At 37.6% G+C, this 17,767-nt stretch overlaps 1 pseudogene; it reads left to right on the forward strand.

Annotated features, from left to right (window-relative positions):
• The first annotated feature begins 666 nt into the window (after positions 1-666).
• Positions 667-11,464, forward strand: LOC102009892 (annotated as a pseudogene).
• Positions 11,465-17,767: the final 6,303 nt, after the last annotated feature.

Here is a 17,767-nt window from a genome sequence, read left to right on the forward strand (position 1 = left end):
CAAGAAATTGACATTGATAAAAATCACTCATCTTATTCAGGTTTTATCAGTCATGTGCATGTGCATTTGTATGTGTATGTGTGTGTGTCCTATGCAATTTTGTCACAAGTGTAGATTCATTTGACCACCACTACAGTCAAGACAGAACAGCTCCACAACAAAGAACCATTTATGCAGCTTTTATAGCCATGCTCACCTCCTTCCTACCAGTTCTATCCCTCAAACTCTGGCAGCCATTCATCTGTTCTGTCTCTCTATGATTTTGTCATCTCAAGAATGCTATATCAATGAAATCATACAGTATGTAAACTTTTGAGATTATCCTCTTTTAATCAGCATAATTCCTTGGAGGTACATCCAAGCTGTATATATTGATCATGCATTTCTTTTACAGCTGAGTATTATTTCCTGGAATATATCTACCATAGTTATTAAGTGCTCACTCACTAAAGAGCAACTGGATTGTTTCCAGTTTAGAGATATTATGAATAATAACTCATATGCAATTTTTTGTGTGAGCAGAAGTTTTTATTTCTCTGGGATAAATGCCCAAGAGTGAAACTGCTGGGTTGTGAGGTAAGCACATGCTTAGTTTCACAAGAAACCATCATACGCATTTCCAGAGTGAGTGTATCATGTTACATTATCATCAACAATTTATGAGCGATGCAGTTTTTCTGCATTATTACCACTTTTAGAGTCTTCACTATTTTCAATTTAGTCATTCTGGTAGGTGTATAGTGATAAAATTATATTTTTGTAATAGGATTTGAGCACATGAGTGTGAAATTTGTTCTTTGGTTTTTCTACCAGAGATCTTATTGTGCTCAGAGCTTCTAGACCTGGAGTGTGCTGAGAAGCTTCTCATGTATGTGGAATGGTGCTGGGACCTCTCTCTTTTTGTAATGCCACCTCTTCTTCCTTGAGTATCCTCCATGAAATCGTGATGGAAATTTTTCAAAACTTAACATCAACTAGTAGTCTGACACCATATTAGGACAAAATGAGATCATGCGGCCCACCACATAGAACATCTGTTAGACTCACTCAACCTTGACTGACTATATCAGAGATAACCTGACCCAGCTCACTTTGACTGCATCCACCTGCACACCCTGTACTTTCTAGCAACGAGAGATGACCAACACTATTACTTACTTCAGTGACTTTCTGCCCAGCAATGAGAGATAACTAATGCTACCCAATAAAATTCACCATGCTTTTAAGCTTTTATATCTTTCGCTTACAAAATCTATATAAACTAAGCCCAAAGCCAGCTCTGGGCTGATGTTTTGGGAGTGATCCTCCATCAGTCTCCTGGAGTCATAAAATTGGTTGCCTTCCAATTCCTTGATGCAGAGCACCTTGCATTCAGTTCATTACCAGTTCCACAACAAAATAAGGAAAAGAATATGTTGTTTGGGGTCTACAGCTAATAAGCAGCTTTGCTTTATTAGAAATTTCTCCTAAAGTCTGCTGCTCTGTTGCCCCCAAAAGAGTCAAATCCTTTTTCTGCAATATATTTTAAGCAAATGGAGAATCCCAGATAAAGAAAGATAAAGATATGAAAAAGATTAAACTGTAATAAATTTAAATATATAAAATATATACAGTCTCCTGCAATTGACTTGCAGATTTGGTTGTGCACTTATAGAGTCAAGAGGGAGATGTGGTGAGTTGTCTAATTCACATTACTCACAGGGAAACAGTAAAACACTTGTTCAGAGAAGCCCAGCCTGGTTCTGAGATCAGAGTGGAAATTCCTCCGTTCTACAAAGGCCACATAGGAATCATGAGTGAAACACACTGGGCGTAAGACAATAGGGAATATGGGTTGGGGCTGTGCTAAGCTGGAAAGCACATGCTCCGACTAGGAAGGCAGCTACTACTCAGCCTTGGCCGGTATTACCAAGAGGGAAGCATAGGCCCAGTATGGCCAGACTTTCCAATTTTTAAAGAGCAGCTATAGAGGCAAATTTTATGTGTTATCTCCTGATTTTTAATATATTAGCAACCATAACAGTTTAAGTAACCAAACAAAGCATTTTGGAATGCAGAGTTAGTCTACCACTGCCACTTAAAAACCTATGACCTGGAAGAACAGTCAGGAACATCTAATGCAAGACATTCCTTCTGAATACAACCCCTCTCAGCTTAGCTTTGGGCAAGTATTGGATGTCAGGAAGTTATGCTCTCTGACCTGTGCATAAAATGTAGATTGGATGGTTGGTGAAGGGTAGTACCAGAATGCTTTCATAGTCAACCAAACAAAAATTAAATCAAAGACCTGAATAAGCACTACACAAAAGAAAAATCCAAATTGCTAATAAACATGAAAATACGTTCAATATCATTGGTCATTGGGAAAATACAAATTAAAATCATGATTAGATAAAACTATTGTTGTAGTCAGGGTTTGCAAGAAAATAGATTTAATACAAGATACATAATTTATAGGATTATTTTACAATATTCACCCAAAAAGTCAAATGCAGAAGAGTATGGGAAATCTGCCCACACACTAGAGACCTAAAGAATCCAGCTGAGGGCCTAGATGCTGCAGAAATGTCCTGCAGGAGTCCAGCTGAAGACCTAGAGCCCAGGACAATATCTGGTGCAAGTCTGAATCAAGGATCTGTACTGGGGACACCCAAAGGTCGGTGATAGAAGATAGAAAGCCTGCTAGTGGACTGAAGGATCTGTGCCAGCAGGCTGAGTGATCTGCACTGGAGCCAGGAAGTGATGCTCAAAGTAAGGACCAGAGCTCCCCAAAGAGAACAGCAGCCATCCTCAGTGGCAGCTGAACACTCGAGCTCCTTTGATGATGAGAACAGCTGAGTTCATATCAGGAAAGCCAGCGTGACAAGCTTCTCCAGAAGAAAAGAGAATCAATAGCACACTATCTTCCCCTCCAGTTCTCCTTTTATGCTGTTGGCAACAGTTCTCAGGTGGGCCTCCCACACCCAGCACCACGCTGATTCAGTTTGGCTGGGTGTTACAAGTTACCCATTTGTTAATCCACCACAACTACATATTCACCAATATCAAAAAGCTCCAAGTGTGGATAAAGATATGGAACAACTTGAATTCTCATACACTGCTGATAAAAATGTAAAATTTTCTGTATTTATTGTTTCTGATAGAATTTAATACATTCCTTCCTTCTGATTCAGCAATTCCACTTCTAACCATATATGAAACAAAAAGCAATGACTGCAGATATGCATAAAAAGACTTGTACAAGAATATTCTGAGCAGCTTTCTTCAGACTACTAAATGAAGACATCCCAGAAGTCCAGCAACAGAAAAATGACTAAATAAGAAACTTTGAGGTATACTCAGATAAGTGAGCAAAAAAAGAATTAATTACAATGCATCTACCAATGTGAGTTCACCTCAAAAATATTAGGTTGAGTGGAAGAAGCCTTACACAAAAGAGTAAATACCATATATTTCCATTTATAGAAATTTCAAGAGCAAGAACAATTTATTTAAAAACTGGTAATTTTAAAACTGGTTCCTCTTGTGAGTAGAGTCGGCTAGAAAGAGAATAAGTTCTGGGATAGTTCTGGGAGATGGAAATATTCTATATCTTAAACTGGCTAAAAGATACATTGTGTATTATTTGGTAAAATTTTCTCAAACTGTACAATAAGATCTGTGAATGTTAGTGTATATACCCATATAATAATGTACTTAAATGATAGCTGTGTGTTAGCAAAGAACAACTGGCATGAACACTTCTGGCCTGGTTCAACAAACCTATCCAGCCTCATGCAAGGAAGAAATGTCAGCCATTGTGTTGGCATGTTGTACTTGGGTACTTGTGCTGGGCCAGTTCCACACAGAGACGATAAAGCATGCATAGAGAATGCCCAAGACAGAAAAATCCTCCTTTTGCTCCCAAGATTCCTACTATACAGAGAGGCAGTACATGCTAATGTTTAAGAAAATGATTTTGGAGGCAAATACCATTAATTCAGATTCTGGTTTTCCCAAATATTAGCTGGATGAATAAGCAAATTATTTTACTATTCTATGCCATCCACTGTTCATCTGTAAAATGGGTACATGCATCCTCCAGACTAGGCTCAGGATTGGTGGGTGGGACTGGAGTAGAGGAGATGGCAAGGGGAAAATTTTTAATGGATCTAATAATGCTTTCATAGAGGTGTTGTCATGGGGATTTCCTGTAAAGTACTGACCTAGTGTAGTAAAACACATATAATAAAATATGCAATCAATGGTAACATTTCACTCTAGAGTCATATAGGAAGCAAATGTCTGAACAACCACCCTTCAAACTTTGAGTACCACCCTCACTTTAAAGAATCTTTCAATATTCTAACACCCCTGGGAGGAGTAACATATGGAATTCTTAACATTTAAGTGTCAATTACTTGTACAAAAAAAATGGTTTTCTCAAAGATACTCAATCTGGGCAGGTTATAGGGCAAGTTATATGACAGGAACTAGGGGAAAGTGTTGCTGAAAGAGGCTTTATTACTTATGGTTCCCTGTTTGCAAATAAATGAAAAGAAGGCTTTGCTTAACTGAAAACAGAAGTTTGGAAAATCAGGCCTAGGAGTCTGTAGGAGCCAAAGTGTAACTATAGGCCTGGGCCTCAGAGCATCCATAGACACCAGTTTAAACAAGAAATAACTACTCAATGGCTATCCTCCCATTGTTCCTTCACATCACTTGCTCTAGAGTCTAAAGCATCAGGTTAGTCAAACTCAGGTCAACTTCTCTATCCTGGTTCCCATGGTGGGCCAAGCAAGGAGGCATTGATCTCCAAAGAGTGAGGTTGAAACCTGGTTATCTCCTTACATCAAGTCCACCTTAATGAGTGGGAGATATGGCCCCCAAAGAAAACTGGGATACTCTTGGGAAGTGAGGACAGATACTGGGCAGATAAAAATCAACAAACGTCTACCACAGAGAACACAGAATAGTGGGGGAAGGGGGGGGCCAGAAAACACATTTTCCTCTTTATCAGCATCTCAGATGACTTTGTATTTGAAGCACAAGGATTTTCTCAATAATCTTGTTATTAAATTCATCTCAGAAGCATCTCAGAGCAGCACAGAAGGACTATCAGTTTATTTACTCATTAGGCACTTGTTCTGTCTCTCATTGTGTTTTTTTAATATCCCCAGTGCTTTCCGTGGAAGTGGACAAGAAGCCTAGAGCAAATATATAAGACCATGATTTTGTAATATGTGTTTTGACATATGAAAGTTAAAAGATTATGGTGGCTTCTTGCACAAATCACAGGAGAGCAAGTGTACTAGAAAGATATGCACAGTAGTCATTGCAATACTGAGATACACAGGAACTTAAATTGAAATTTTAGTTCATTTAAATGTTGCCAGAATAAATATTTTACTTATATAGAACTACTACCTTGGTAATAAACTTCTAGAAAAGAAGAAGGCCAAAGTACAGTTTGGGAAATTTCATGTATTCTTAAAAGTTTCGCAGTCCTCTGTGCACTTTTCCTCAGCTTGAGTGAAACTGTACACTGCTATGCTGAAATATTTTCTTGCATTCAATATCAACTTTATCACAAAAGATTTTTAGCTCGATGAATTGGTGTGTGTATAAAACAGACAGGATTTTTTTAAAAAAGGTAGAAAGTGTGCCAGGCATGGTGGTGAAAGCCTATAATCTCAGCACTCAGGAGGCTGAGACAGAAGGATCACCAGGAATGTGAACACCCTGGGCTACACAGTGAGTTCAAGGCCATCCTGAAAAGAGACCCTGTCTCAAAAAACAAAACCAAAAATAGCAGCAACAGCAACAACAAAAGACAGGTAGAAAAATGACAAGGAAAATCACATTTTTGAAAAAATTGTACATTTAAGAAAAACTACAGCTTCAGGACACACGATTATCCAAGGTTACAATGGCTTTTTTCCTTCTAGGAAACATGTTCCAAAACTTCCAAAATGTTTTAAGGCTATATTAGGCCTCTAAACTTGGGACTTTTATTATTCACTTTATATCGGGCCTGTGCTTTTTCTCTGTCAGATCTCCATCTTGAAGGAAGCACGGCCATTAAGTGGGCAGCATATCACTAAATCTCAAATACATGCAAATACTGCATTCTAATCTAGTCTGCCAAATGGGGCACCTGACAGACAGTAAGAACACACATACTACATCACCCATCTTAAGGATGCCCCAAGAGTACATAAAACTCCCAATTCCAGACCATACTGTCTCTCATTTGAAGGCATCTGTTATTCTGCCTAATAACCATTTTTAATTCTCTCACTGATGCATGCTGTAATAACCTTCTATGATGTAAGTCAGTGAATCTACTACCTATCCTATGAGCGGGGTGAGTTGAGGTTCCTATTTCCTCTTTTGCAGACTTTCTTGGACCCCGTGTGCTGACATAAAGTCTTCATAAATTTTGACAACTGGCTTTCTATTTTGCTTGAAATAAAATAGCATTTTCAGCATCAGTTTTGAATTTTTGTGCATGTCAACCAATTCCAATTGCTTCAACACTACTGATATTTTCATGTAGTAAAAAACAAATAAAAATACTCTTGTTTTTACCATGATGTTATGCATCACAAAAATTTGTTTTCATATTATTATATCATAAAACAACTGTATCTTCAATGTTGAATATTTTAATTGAATTTTCAATAGAATTAGCAGTAGTATGCTCTTTTTCCTTTGACAAAAAAAACTTCTAAAACTTTATGTTGATGCCATGAGTTGTGTGAAAGTCAAATTCAGCCATCACCAGAATTAACAGATTTTTTTTATTTGAAGAATGCAATATTACTGACATAAAATTGATCTCACTTACTCTTTGTGAAAATTTTCTAATGGATCAAAACACAATCGATGACCTCACTTGTAATATATGTACATGAAAACTTGGGAAAAAATAAATGACATTAATTTTGAAAAATATAGATTTGTACTGAATTACAAGGCATGTGCCTCTGAGATGTGCAAATACACCCCCCCCATACATGTGTATGTTAAGCTGTTTTCTTCTGGCCTAAGTTTCTTACATTAACTACTACATTTCAAAATATATAGTTATGCATCTCTCAAAGATTTACCTCGGGTTTTACATAGTCAGTCGACTGTATTAGTTTGGCTCCAAAGGTAGATGGTAAATGTCTCAAAAAGTTTTGTGATAATTACGTATGCATAATCAACTTTCTTGAGAGATGTAAAGTCTTCAGTTTGTCATGAATAATCATGTACTTCATTTTTATCCCATGATAACTGAACAGGTTTATTGTAAAATAGAGGAATTATCCAATTACAAAATTGTTATGATTAGCATCATGCAATAAATAACAGATAACAAGAGGATTGAAGCTAATCTTATTTAGTGTTGGCAAACTCCTGCCAGCTTTTGTAAGCGCGGTTTGATTGGAACACAAACACTTTCTTTTATATATGAGTATTGTCTGTTATTACAATAGAAACTGCATGACTCACACAGCCTGAAATATTTACTATGTGAAAAGAATGAAGATATTTGCTGACCCCTGCTCGATATGCAACATAGCAGGGCTTTCAGCCTCTGTTTTCAGTACGTACATTTCTCAACCTTGGCACTACTGATGATTTGAGGCTGGACAGTTCTTTGCCTTGTGCTTTGTGGGGTGTTTACCACCAGGTGTGAGTTTCACTTTCTCACTTGCAACAACCAAAAATGTCTACAGACATTTCCATATGTCCTCCGGTGCCCCTGCCAAGAATCACTGACCTAATTGAAAGCTTCCCACTGATCCTACATATGGGGACATGCCAATTCCATGCAATCTGGAGCTGTGGCTTAGTACATAGAAGAATTGGGTGACACCCCAAGTGGCCAGCAAGGACAAAGCAGTGTTGAATACTTCTCTTGCCAGCTTCCTACGCCAGTGGGCATTAGCTGTCTCTTGTCATTGGCGAACTACGCATCATTGAATCATTGAGTGCCCTGCACTCTGTCCTTGAAATGTGTGTACTAACTGCTTGATATCTGAATTGTCAGGAAATGAGGAATGGGTTATTGCTAATCAATTTTAGTCATAATTAGAATTAAAGTGAGAACTTGATTCCCTGCCTGTGTATCTTAAACACTGCTAGAGGAGATTACAGAGGAAACTTTAAGGATGCAAGAGGAGGTTCACCAAAGTATGTGAGCGGAAACGGTTAATAGGTAATGTATACACATCCACTACAAGATTTCCATCTTCCTAAATCTTGAGATTCCTTCACTATATTGTACCAAGAAACTTTCAGCCTCTCAACTTCCTTTTATTCTTTCCCCCTTCTCGAGTCCAACTGAACAACAACTAAAGCCAGTCCAAGTATTTTAAGGTAGCCCAATGAAAACAGAATCTCTTGGCAGGCGGTTTCTAAACAATGAACCCACCTGATCTGGTATTTTGTTCTGCTTTCCCTGGTATAGCACTCAGTGAACCTATTCTGATTCTTGCTGATATATATTAGTGAATTTGCAGTTTGCCAACTGGAGCCCACAATGACCTGATTCTAGCTCAGTTGTGGCAATAATCAGAAGTAGTGGGCTATGAATTTAGGAGAATTTTATCGTTTTTGAAGGTAACACTCTCAGCAAGGTTGTCACAGGCTAGTCAATGAATAAAGGAAAAGCCTCATCAGGCTGGGGATATAACTCAGTGCATAAGCACCTGCCTGGCAAATCCAAGGTCGTGAGTTCAATCCCTGGTACCACAAAACAAAACAAACAAAAAAAAAAAGCCTCATCAACCAGAAGAGAAACAAATGTTTTATGGAGATTGAGGGACTGAGTTATCTGAATCTTATAATAGGCCCCCATCCCAATTGTTAGAATCCCACTTTCTGCTAATCCAAATATAACTTTTATGTATGAAATATGGTTGTTATGGTTGATACGCTGTGTGAACTTGAGAAGTCTAGAGGCTTGGCTAAGTGACTCAGCAGTTCTACATCCTGGGGTGAAAAGGACATGCCCTTACAGCTCTGGGATTTGTTCATTGTGTCAATTTGAGAAGTTTAGAAGGTTAACTAAGTGACTCAGCAGGGAGCCAGGGTTCTTACTTTGTATTTATCCTGAGCTTGTGCAGGAGGAGGGCATGGAGATGACGTGAGTGCTACACTTCCCCTGGGTTATGGTAGCCTGCCTACAATATATGGCAGGAAAAGAGGCTTGCTCCTCTCCCTTTTTGCTCTTGCTGCTTTTGCTGTCTTGTGCAGCCTTGAACTATTGCCCCTGTGTCCGGCCACCCTGCCTTGCAGCCAGCTGATTACAGATTGAAACCTCCACAAACTGCAAGCTAAATAAACCTTTCCTTCCTTCATTTTGGGCATTGGATATTTTGTCTCAGCAATGAGCGAAAAGTAACCAAGACACCAATGTTTTTATGCAGCAGTTTGAGAGCCAGAATTTAAGTTTTGTTTTCAACTATCTCAGCCCAGTAGCTAAAAGTGATGAGCCATAGACATCACTTATGAATAAAGCCATAGACATTCCACAAATGTTTTGTTGTTATCTTCACACAAGACACTAAGAGTCTGAGGTGGCCTTTTTCTTTAAGCTGTCAAGTTCAGCTAGAAGGAACTAGCTTATACTGCAAATTTTCAATTCCTTAAACCCTTCATATTATTCTGTGACAGCTACCACCAGTTCCCTCAGGGACTTGCCCGAAACAAGCATGTTATTTCTTAGGAGTGCAGACAATCATTTAATTACCTGTTTGTTTAACTGATGTATGTCCTGGACTGTTTCAGCACCAGACATTAGCAATTAGAAGAGACCATCGGTCTGATATTCTGTCCTACTTTTGTGAGAATCTATTGCTTGCAACAACTTCTGGCACCAATTTCTCGGTCAAGTTGGTTATTAAGGAGAAAAGACATTCAGAAATGGGCCTTGTTTTCTGTGAACTATGGCAGCAACAGCGGTCTGGTCTTCCTCCTCCTGCTTCCATGCCAAATTCCCCCACAGCATTCGCCTGTCCTTAAATCTGGCCAGTGCCACCTCTTTCTGTAGTGCACCCCAAGAAACAGACTCAGGCCAGGGGCAGCAAACAGATGGGGCAGAAAAAGATTACTGAACACAAAAGAATGAGAAAGGAGGAAAGCAACAGAAGTTTATCAAGGCCATCACTCATCAAGCTAAATTTGGTCGACAAAATCCATTTTGTCGGGTAGCACAAAGTGAAGCTGAAAAGAAAGTGAAGAAAGATGACAAGAAGACCAATTTGCAGGACCTAAACAAGCTGGTCAAACCTGTTGTTCTGCTCAAAAGAATAAGTAAAGGTGAAGATCTCAAATCTGTGCTGTATGTGCCTTCTTCAACCAAGGACAGTATACGAACAGAGATAAGTGCAAGTTCTGTCATGTCTTGACTTTGGAGAGAAAATGTTAAAAACGAAATGTTTATACTGATGCAAGAGACGCAGAACTTGAAAAAGATACAATGGATAATTGGGATGAGAAAAAGCTTTAGTAGTGAACAAGAAGCACGGGGAGGTGGAAAAAAAAAAAAACAAACTCAGAGTCTGAAAACATTTCCTTGTAATATTAGGGTTTTTTTTTTTTTTTTTTGTCTTTTTGAGACAGCATCTCATTATGCAGTTCAGGCTGGCCTTGAGCTCACTTTGTAGCCCACGCTGGTCTCGAACTCACAAAGATCCTCCTGCCTCAGCCTCCTGAGTGCTGGGATTACAGGTGTGCACCACCATACCCGGCTGAAAATATTTCCTTGAAGCTATTGAAAATAACAAGTATGGCTGGGTTTGGGTGTGCCCTCGAGGGGATGATAATTGTAAGTATCATCATGCACTTCCTTCTGGATTTGTGTTGAAAAAACAGAAAAAGAGATAAGAAAACAAAGATGAAATTTTATTAGATGATCTCACTGAAAAAGAATGTTCTGCCCTAGATCCAAATGTTACCAAAATCGCTAGAATATTTTGCATGGAAGAAAAGGAAAAGATGAGAAAAGATTGCTAAACTTGAACAAGATGTGGAAAGAAGGAAAGCTGACCTTAAAGCAGGGAAGGTGCTGGTGATCAGTGGTCACAAGGTGTTGAATTTTGTCCTCCGCTGAACTGGACAGTGATGACCATGAGGAAGCAGATGGTACCTGCTACACTCAGGGAAGAGGTGGTGATGAGCTTGATCATTTCATGAGCATAAATGCCATAGATTTAAGCCTGTACATCCGAAGAGGTGTAGGTAAGGCAGGTATCACTGGAGCCAGTCTAGAAAGATTCAGCACATATGCTTCAGATAAAGACAAAAACAAACTGAGTGAAGCTTCTGTAGGTCTGCCCTAAATTGGTACACAAAGTCACTTGAAAAACCACAATGAAGTGGAGCAACAGGAAAGTGGAATCATGGGGCTGTTCCTGTTGATGAAAATCTTTTTACCAGGGAAGATCTGGATGAATTAGAAGATTTAAACACACTTGATTTAGAAAAATGATACCAAACAAGTCAATGAAAAGATTAAGTCAGCTCAGCATGAGTTTAAATTGACCACATTCATTTTGTTCACCCAAAATCAACAGGATCTTTATTTCGCATGCTGTTTTTGGAGGGCATACTCTCCTCTTAAAAGGGAATATTCTCCCCACATCTTTTCTTCTGACTTTGGCTACATTTCATAGCAAGTTCACAGTGGTTCATGAGCAGTTGAAAATACGAAGGTCCTTGGAGACAATGATTGCAGTACCTGTCCACTCAAGTAGGAAGTATAACTGCTTTTCCAGTTTTGGCTTTCATTGGGCATGTGTTATTATCAAGAACAACATAAATTTCCATTTAAAATACCCTCTATTTGATGTAGTTTTCAACCACTTCATTTCAAATGAGTGATTTCCTTTCCTTTGTATTTCTATGTTTTAAATATTGCCCAGATTATGAGCGCTGTATTTTGTAAAGGAAACTCATGTACAGATCCAGTATCTTACATCTTTGAACAATTTGATGGACATTTGAAATGGAACACGAACCCAATAGGATCAGCTACAGTGCCCTATTCTTTTGTGCCAATGAAGCTGTAGCTAAAGAACAAAAAAAAAAAAAAAAAAAAAGGCATTCAAAAATAGTTCTCATTATTGCTCAGAGGGCTGGAGAATTTGGCTTGAAGCTAACATTTCAGAAACAGAACCTGAAACCGTACTGCAAAACATACTTGAACTACTGGCACTAATCACTGGAAGAAGCCCACGGTGCCACTACCCTTATGTCAGATGGGTGGCAGAGACTTAATTTTGCAAACATCAGGAAGCTGCTGGAATTGTCCTGAGTAAAACCTAACCCATCCCCATCTTTAGATGAAACAAAAGCACTACAGACTTTAAGCCGTAGTCTCAGATGGGTGCATCTTGACGAGGTGTAGGACACATCTCTGCATAGTAGCTGCAAAAAGCCTGTGCCCTTGAGTTTGTACTCCTATATTTTGGGAAGTTGAGTCAGAAAAATGGATTTCCTCACAGGATTATGTATAGGTGTTTAAGCCACCATCCCCAAATTTAGTGGCTAAAAGCAATAACATTTATTTTGCTCACAAATCTGAAATCTGGCCAAGGTTCTCAGGGGACAATTAAATGTCTAACATGGGGGCTGGAATCATCTGAAATCTTAGTCTTTCACATGTCTGCTGACTGCTGATGGCTTTTAGGCTGAGACTTGTGCTGAGGCTATTAACCAAAATATCTATATGTACCTTCTCCACAAAGATCCAAACCCTCTACCCCTACACAGCTTTCCTTCTACATTGACCAGACTTTAGCATTCTATTGCTTTGTTAGTATAAATTTAGTATTCCAGTAGACTGTTCTGCAGGAATATAAATGTTGCAACTAAAATTGTTGTTCTTCTCAGTAACTGCCTTTAAGTCCCACCATGCTTCATTATAAGAGTTTACATCTTGAAGTTCTTTGGGGCTCATGTCTGAAAATGCTCTCTATGTAGTATTCACCAGTCCTAAAATGCTTATTCAATCGTAGCCAAGCACCTATACTGAAAGACCCACCATGAAAAAAAGTTCCAACTCCCAATATAGCATAAGGCCTTGTTCTCCCTGTCTATGACTCTCAGAGTCTGTGAACTATCACTTTAAAATATATACTAAGCTTAGTCTTTCCAAATTGTCAGTCTGGTAACATTTGAGTAGCCAGCATTGACACCACCTGTCTTGGGCCTTTAAAAATTATCATGACTAGCTTTCCTACAGCCTCTTCTAACCTAAGGTCAGAAACCACACAGCATCGTTCCTGGTTCTTTCTAGTCACTGAGGTAACTGCAAATACTTACCCAGTTGGAGGAAAATGAATTAGATCCCACCTTTTGATGGGAGGAATCAGGGATTTTCACGCAGGTTTTTAAACCTGCATATCCCAGCTAAAGAAAGCCTATCCAAAGCCAAGGGGAGCCATAAATATGGGTGCTATAATGGATGCCTCCTGCCAAAATATTGATCAGATTGATCAGATTTAGAATATGGAGTTGTACAACGGTTTTTTGGTATATATTTTCTGAATTTTCTTGAATTAGCACATATTTGCCAGTTGATTTAAAAAAAATGTACAAATATATGTTTAAATTTAAATTTGAAAACCAAGCATGGAAATACAAAAGAATATTTATAACCTAAAATTTTAAAAGCATTTTAACAGCTTTATTGAGATCTAATTTATATATCAGAAAATTCATTCACTTTATGTGTGCAATTAGATGCTTTTTAGTAAATTTATGGTTTCCAACCATCACCAAAACCATTACCCCAGTAAGGTTCCTCATGGCCATTTTCAGCCAATCTCCATTTTTACTCCCAGCTCCAGGCAAACACTACCTAATTTGTATCTCTACAGATTTGCATAGTCTGGACATTTCATACTGATAGACTGAGACAATATGTAGTCTTCTGTATCTGACTTCCTACCAAAATGCTTCTGAGTTTCATCCATGTTAAAGTACATATCACTATTTGGCCCATTTAATTACTGAATAAAATTCCCTTGTTATGGATATTCCATAATTTGTTTACCCATTCTCTAGATCATGAGCATTTTAATTGCTTCAGAGTTTTGACTCATGAATACTGGGGCTATGATTATTTGTATACAAGCCTTTTCAGGAACATTGCTTTTATTTTTCTTGCATACATATGAAGGAGTAGAATTTCTGAGTTGTATGGTAAATTTATGTCTACTTTTTGGTTGGATTTTTTTTTTTTGTACCGGGAATCGAACTCAGGACCTTGGCTTGCCAGGCAGGCGCATGTGCCACTGAGCTATATTCCCGCCCCTATGTTTACTTTTTAAAGATACTACCAAACCTTTTCCAAAGTTGCTGTACCAATTTACACACCCATCACCAGTGTATGAGGGTATTCTTTACTTACATCCTCAGTAATAATTATTTATAGCTGCCTTCTTTGGGGCAGTACTAGAAATCAAATCCAGAGGTGCTCTAGCACTGAGATACACCCTCAGCCTCTTTTTTAGATTTTTATTTTGAGATAGTGTCTCTTTAAGTTAAACTGCACAGGTGGTGAACTCATACTTCTAATGCTCCTGCCTCAACCTCCCAGATGCTCAGATTACAGGTGTGTGCCGCCACCATGCCCAGCTAAGGTCTGCCCTTTTGACTGTAGCCATCCTTGTTTGTGTGAATGCACATCTTTTCATTGTATTTTTGTTGCATTTTCTTAATGACTAGTGATGTTAATTATCTTGTCATGTATTTATTAGCCAATTGTGTCTTATTTTTAAATTAAATTTATTTTAACTGATACATAAAAGCATAAAAATTATACATGGATTATGGGTTTGTTTGTTTTTGTTATGTTTTTGCAGTACTGGAATTTGAACCCAGGGCCTTCTCACTAAGCTACAGCCTCTGTTGTTTTTATACGTCTTTTTTTTTCTTTGAGACATTCTCTCTGAGTTGCTAAATTGCCCAGGCTGTGCCAGAATTTGCAATCTTGCTTCAGCCTTCCATTACAAGAATACCAACATGCCTCATCTCACGTGATGTTTTGATACATGCATGTTCCATGTAATGTTTACATTAGGATAAACATACATTTCCTCCAATATCTATCATTTCTCTAAGTTGAAAGCATTCAAAATCCTTTCTTCTAGCTCTAAAAAATATACTGTATATTATTGTCATCTATAGACTGTATGTTTTCTCTGGTGAAATATCTATTCAAATATTCTCCTCATTTTGTTTTGTTTGTTTATGTTGCTTGCAGTCCAGCTCAGGGTCTTCTGTTTCCTAAGCACGTGTTCTACCACTAAGGTACACCCTCGGCCTTTTTTGGTTTATAATTGGGTTATTTGTCTTATTATTCAGTTATAACAGTTTTTATTCTGGATATTTACTTTTAATCAGCTATATAAGTTTAAAATACTTATTCCTGGTCTGTAAAGTTTCTCCTAATCTGTAAAATAAGTTTTACACTGTCACTAGTGTAATTATCACCAAATATTTGATTTTGTTCATAGAAAGTATCAATTTTGAAGCAAACTGGAATCAGTGAGGTGTGCATTGGTAGAAATTTGTTTTTAAGGTTTGCAATTGAAAGGACAATTGCAGTTTTCCAATTGCTAGAGAGAGTTTATTTTAGAAAGCTTATAAAATTACATCATAACTATGTATTTGTATCAGAAGATAAAATAAAGATGACTAAATATGATTATGAGAAATGCTGCAGTTTCATAAACATTATGTACTTCAAAGATACACTAATGAAATATAAAAATTGAAAAAGTTTCAGCTTAAATGATGAAAGTTTGAAGTTAAGAAATAAAATATGATGACAAAAAACCAAATCAATTCATTTAATACAATCTACCACTGGTTGAAATTCCAGTAACATTGAAAGTTGTTTTGCCTTGACTATCTAGGAATTGGAAATCAAAACATAAGAGCATTTTCTAGAATGATAAACTGAAAGAGTTCCTTTGAAATAAATATTTCTGATTTCAAAAAATAAGGTAGAAATTCTAGATTCTAATTTTACAAGTGGTATGTGGAACATTTTAACTTTTTATTTGTAACTGGCTAATTTCATCAATGTAAAATAGAGCAGGTAGTTCAATTCATCAAGCATTTATTGACCATCTGTTAAATGAATGCCTTCCTAGGTGTGGCGAGGAATATACCGATGAAGATCATTGTTCATTTGTGATTAAATGCCTTAGGTTATGTGATTAAATGATTAGGTTATGTGATTAAATGATTAGGTTATTGAGATAATCAATAACCTAACTGGCAAGATACGTAGGATAATTTTATGAGAGTTGCTGATAAGCTCAATTTCATAGGATGCTAGCAAAGAGAAAAAATGTATTGAGGATATAAGAATGAAAATGGTTTTGTCAACATTTCCAGCTGACTCCTCAATGGTGGAGAAAAATAGTGAATTCCAAACATTTGACTTGCCAGAGTGAGGCACTGACTGGAATAAATATGCAGTACTTGCAAAGAGGATGAAGTAAAAGCAATGTTTTTCTATCCTTAGCACATTGTCTACCTTGAAGATATATGATTGACTTCAAGATGGCCCCTCAGCTTCATGTGGTCCAATTGGGTTTGGGAGACTGATATCTGCCTAATTTTGGCAATAAAGTCAACGGGAAGCAAATATGGCTGACTTCAACCCTGCCTGACAGCAAAATGAGAAGGATTTGCATAGCAGCACATGCTTCTGGAAATTCCCATGGCCTGACCAATGGCTCTGCTCTACCAGGCATTTCTCTCCTAGCTAAATAAATAAATTATACAGATAATGCAGTATTTATAAGGAATAGGGAGGGAGACGGAAATCTTTTTAAAGTCTCACAATGAAAATTTCTCTATTTTCAATATTCCCAACTATTGAATATTTATCTATTAAATAGATTCTGCTGAATCTCCCTATGTCTGTCCCCCCACTGTCAGTATCTTTCCACTTAGCAGTTCTTATTCAGAGCCTGTCACCTTTATCCCTGACATTGTTTTATGAACTTGATTTTTTAATGGTGCCATAATCAAGGGAATTCATATCCTTAAGAAGGCATTTAAATGGTGATTCAAATTCAGCACTGCCACACATAGATGTCATTGTGACTCATTTACATTTACATACTAACTTTCATCACATCCAGTTTAAATGCCAGCAGATGAGAGAACCTAGCAACCGGTTTTGGGGAACAAATTTTTCATTTATTAGTATATTGCATTACACAAACCAGAGGATTTAACGTGTAAATTTTTTTATTTTTGAGAAGATAAGCATATTTTTGCTTGGTTCTTTATCCTTCTAGAGTATGTTGGAACGTAAAAAGTATCCTCCACATTTTCACAGTTGTATAACATCTCATTATGTGGATTATTTTTCCTGACATCCCTACAAATGGCAAAGAGGGCTAACAAAACTGTGAATCATTAGGCCCATGAGGGCTGGAGAAAGAAAGTGACTGTCTGACCCAAGTGAAGGGAAAAACTTGAAACAATGGGCAGACTCTTTGCTCAAAATAAAACTTAGCATAGGAAGTCAAAATAAAACCAAAATAAAATAACAAGTGGCGATTGGGTGATCTTTGGTTAATCACTTCACTTGTCAAGGCCACACTTTACTCAATAGTAAAATAAGAGAACTGATAAACATCAGGCTTCTTTAAAATCAATGTATAACCATCACTTAGAGTATGAGGTGTTTTACACTGATGCAGTACACACACACCACCACCACCACCATCAGCACCGCCACAGCTACGACCACTGTCATATG

This window comes from Chinchilla lanigera, unplaced genomic scaffold, assembly GCF_000276665.1.
Source record: "Chinchilla lanigera isolate Chin_1 unplaced genomic scaffold, ChiLan1.0 scaffold00165, whole genome shotgun sequence".
Taxonomy (NCBI): domain Eukaryota; kingdom Metazoa; phylum Chordata; class Mammalia; order Rodentia; family Chinchillidae; genus Chinchilla; species Chinchilla lanigera.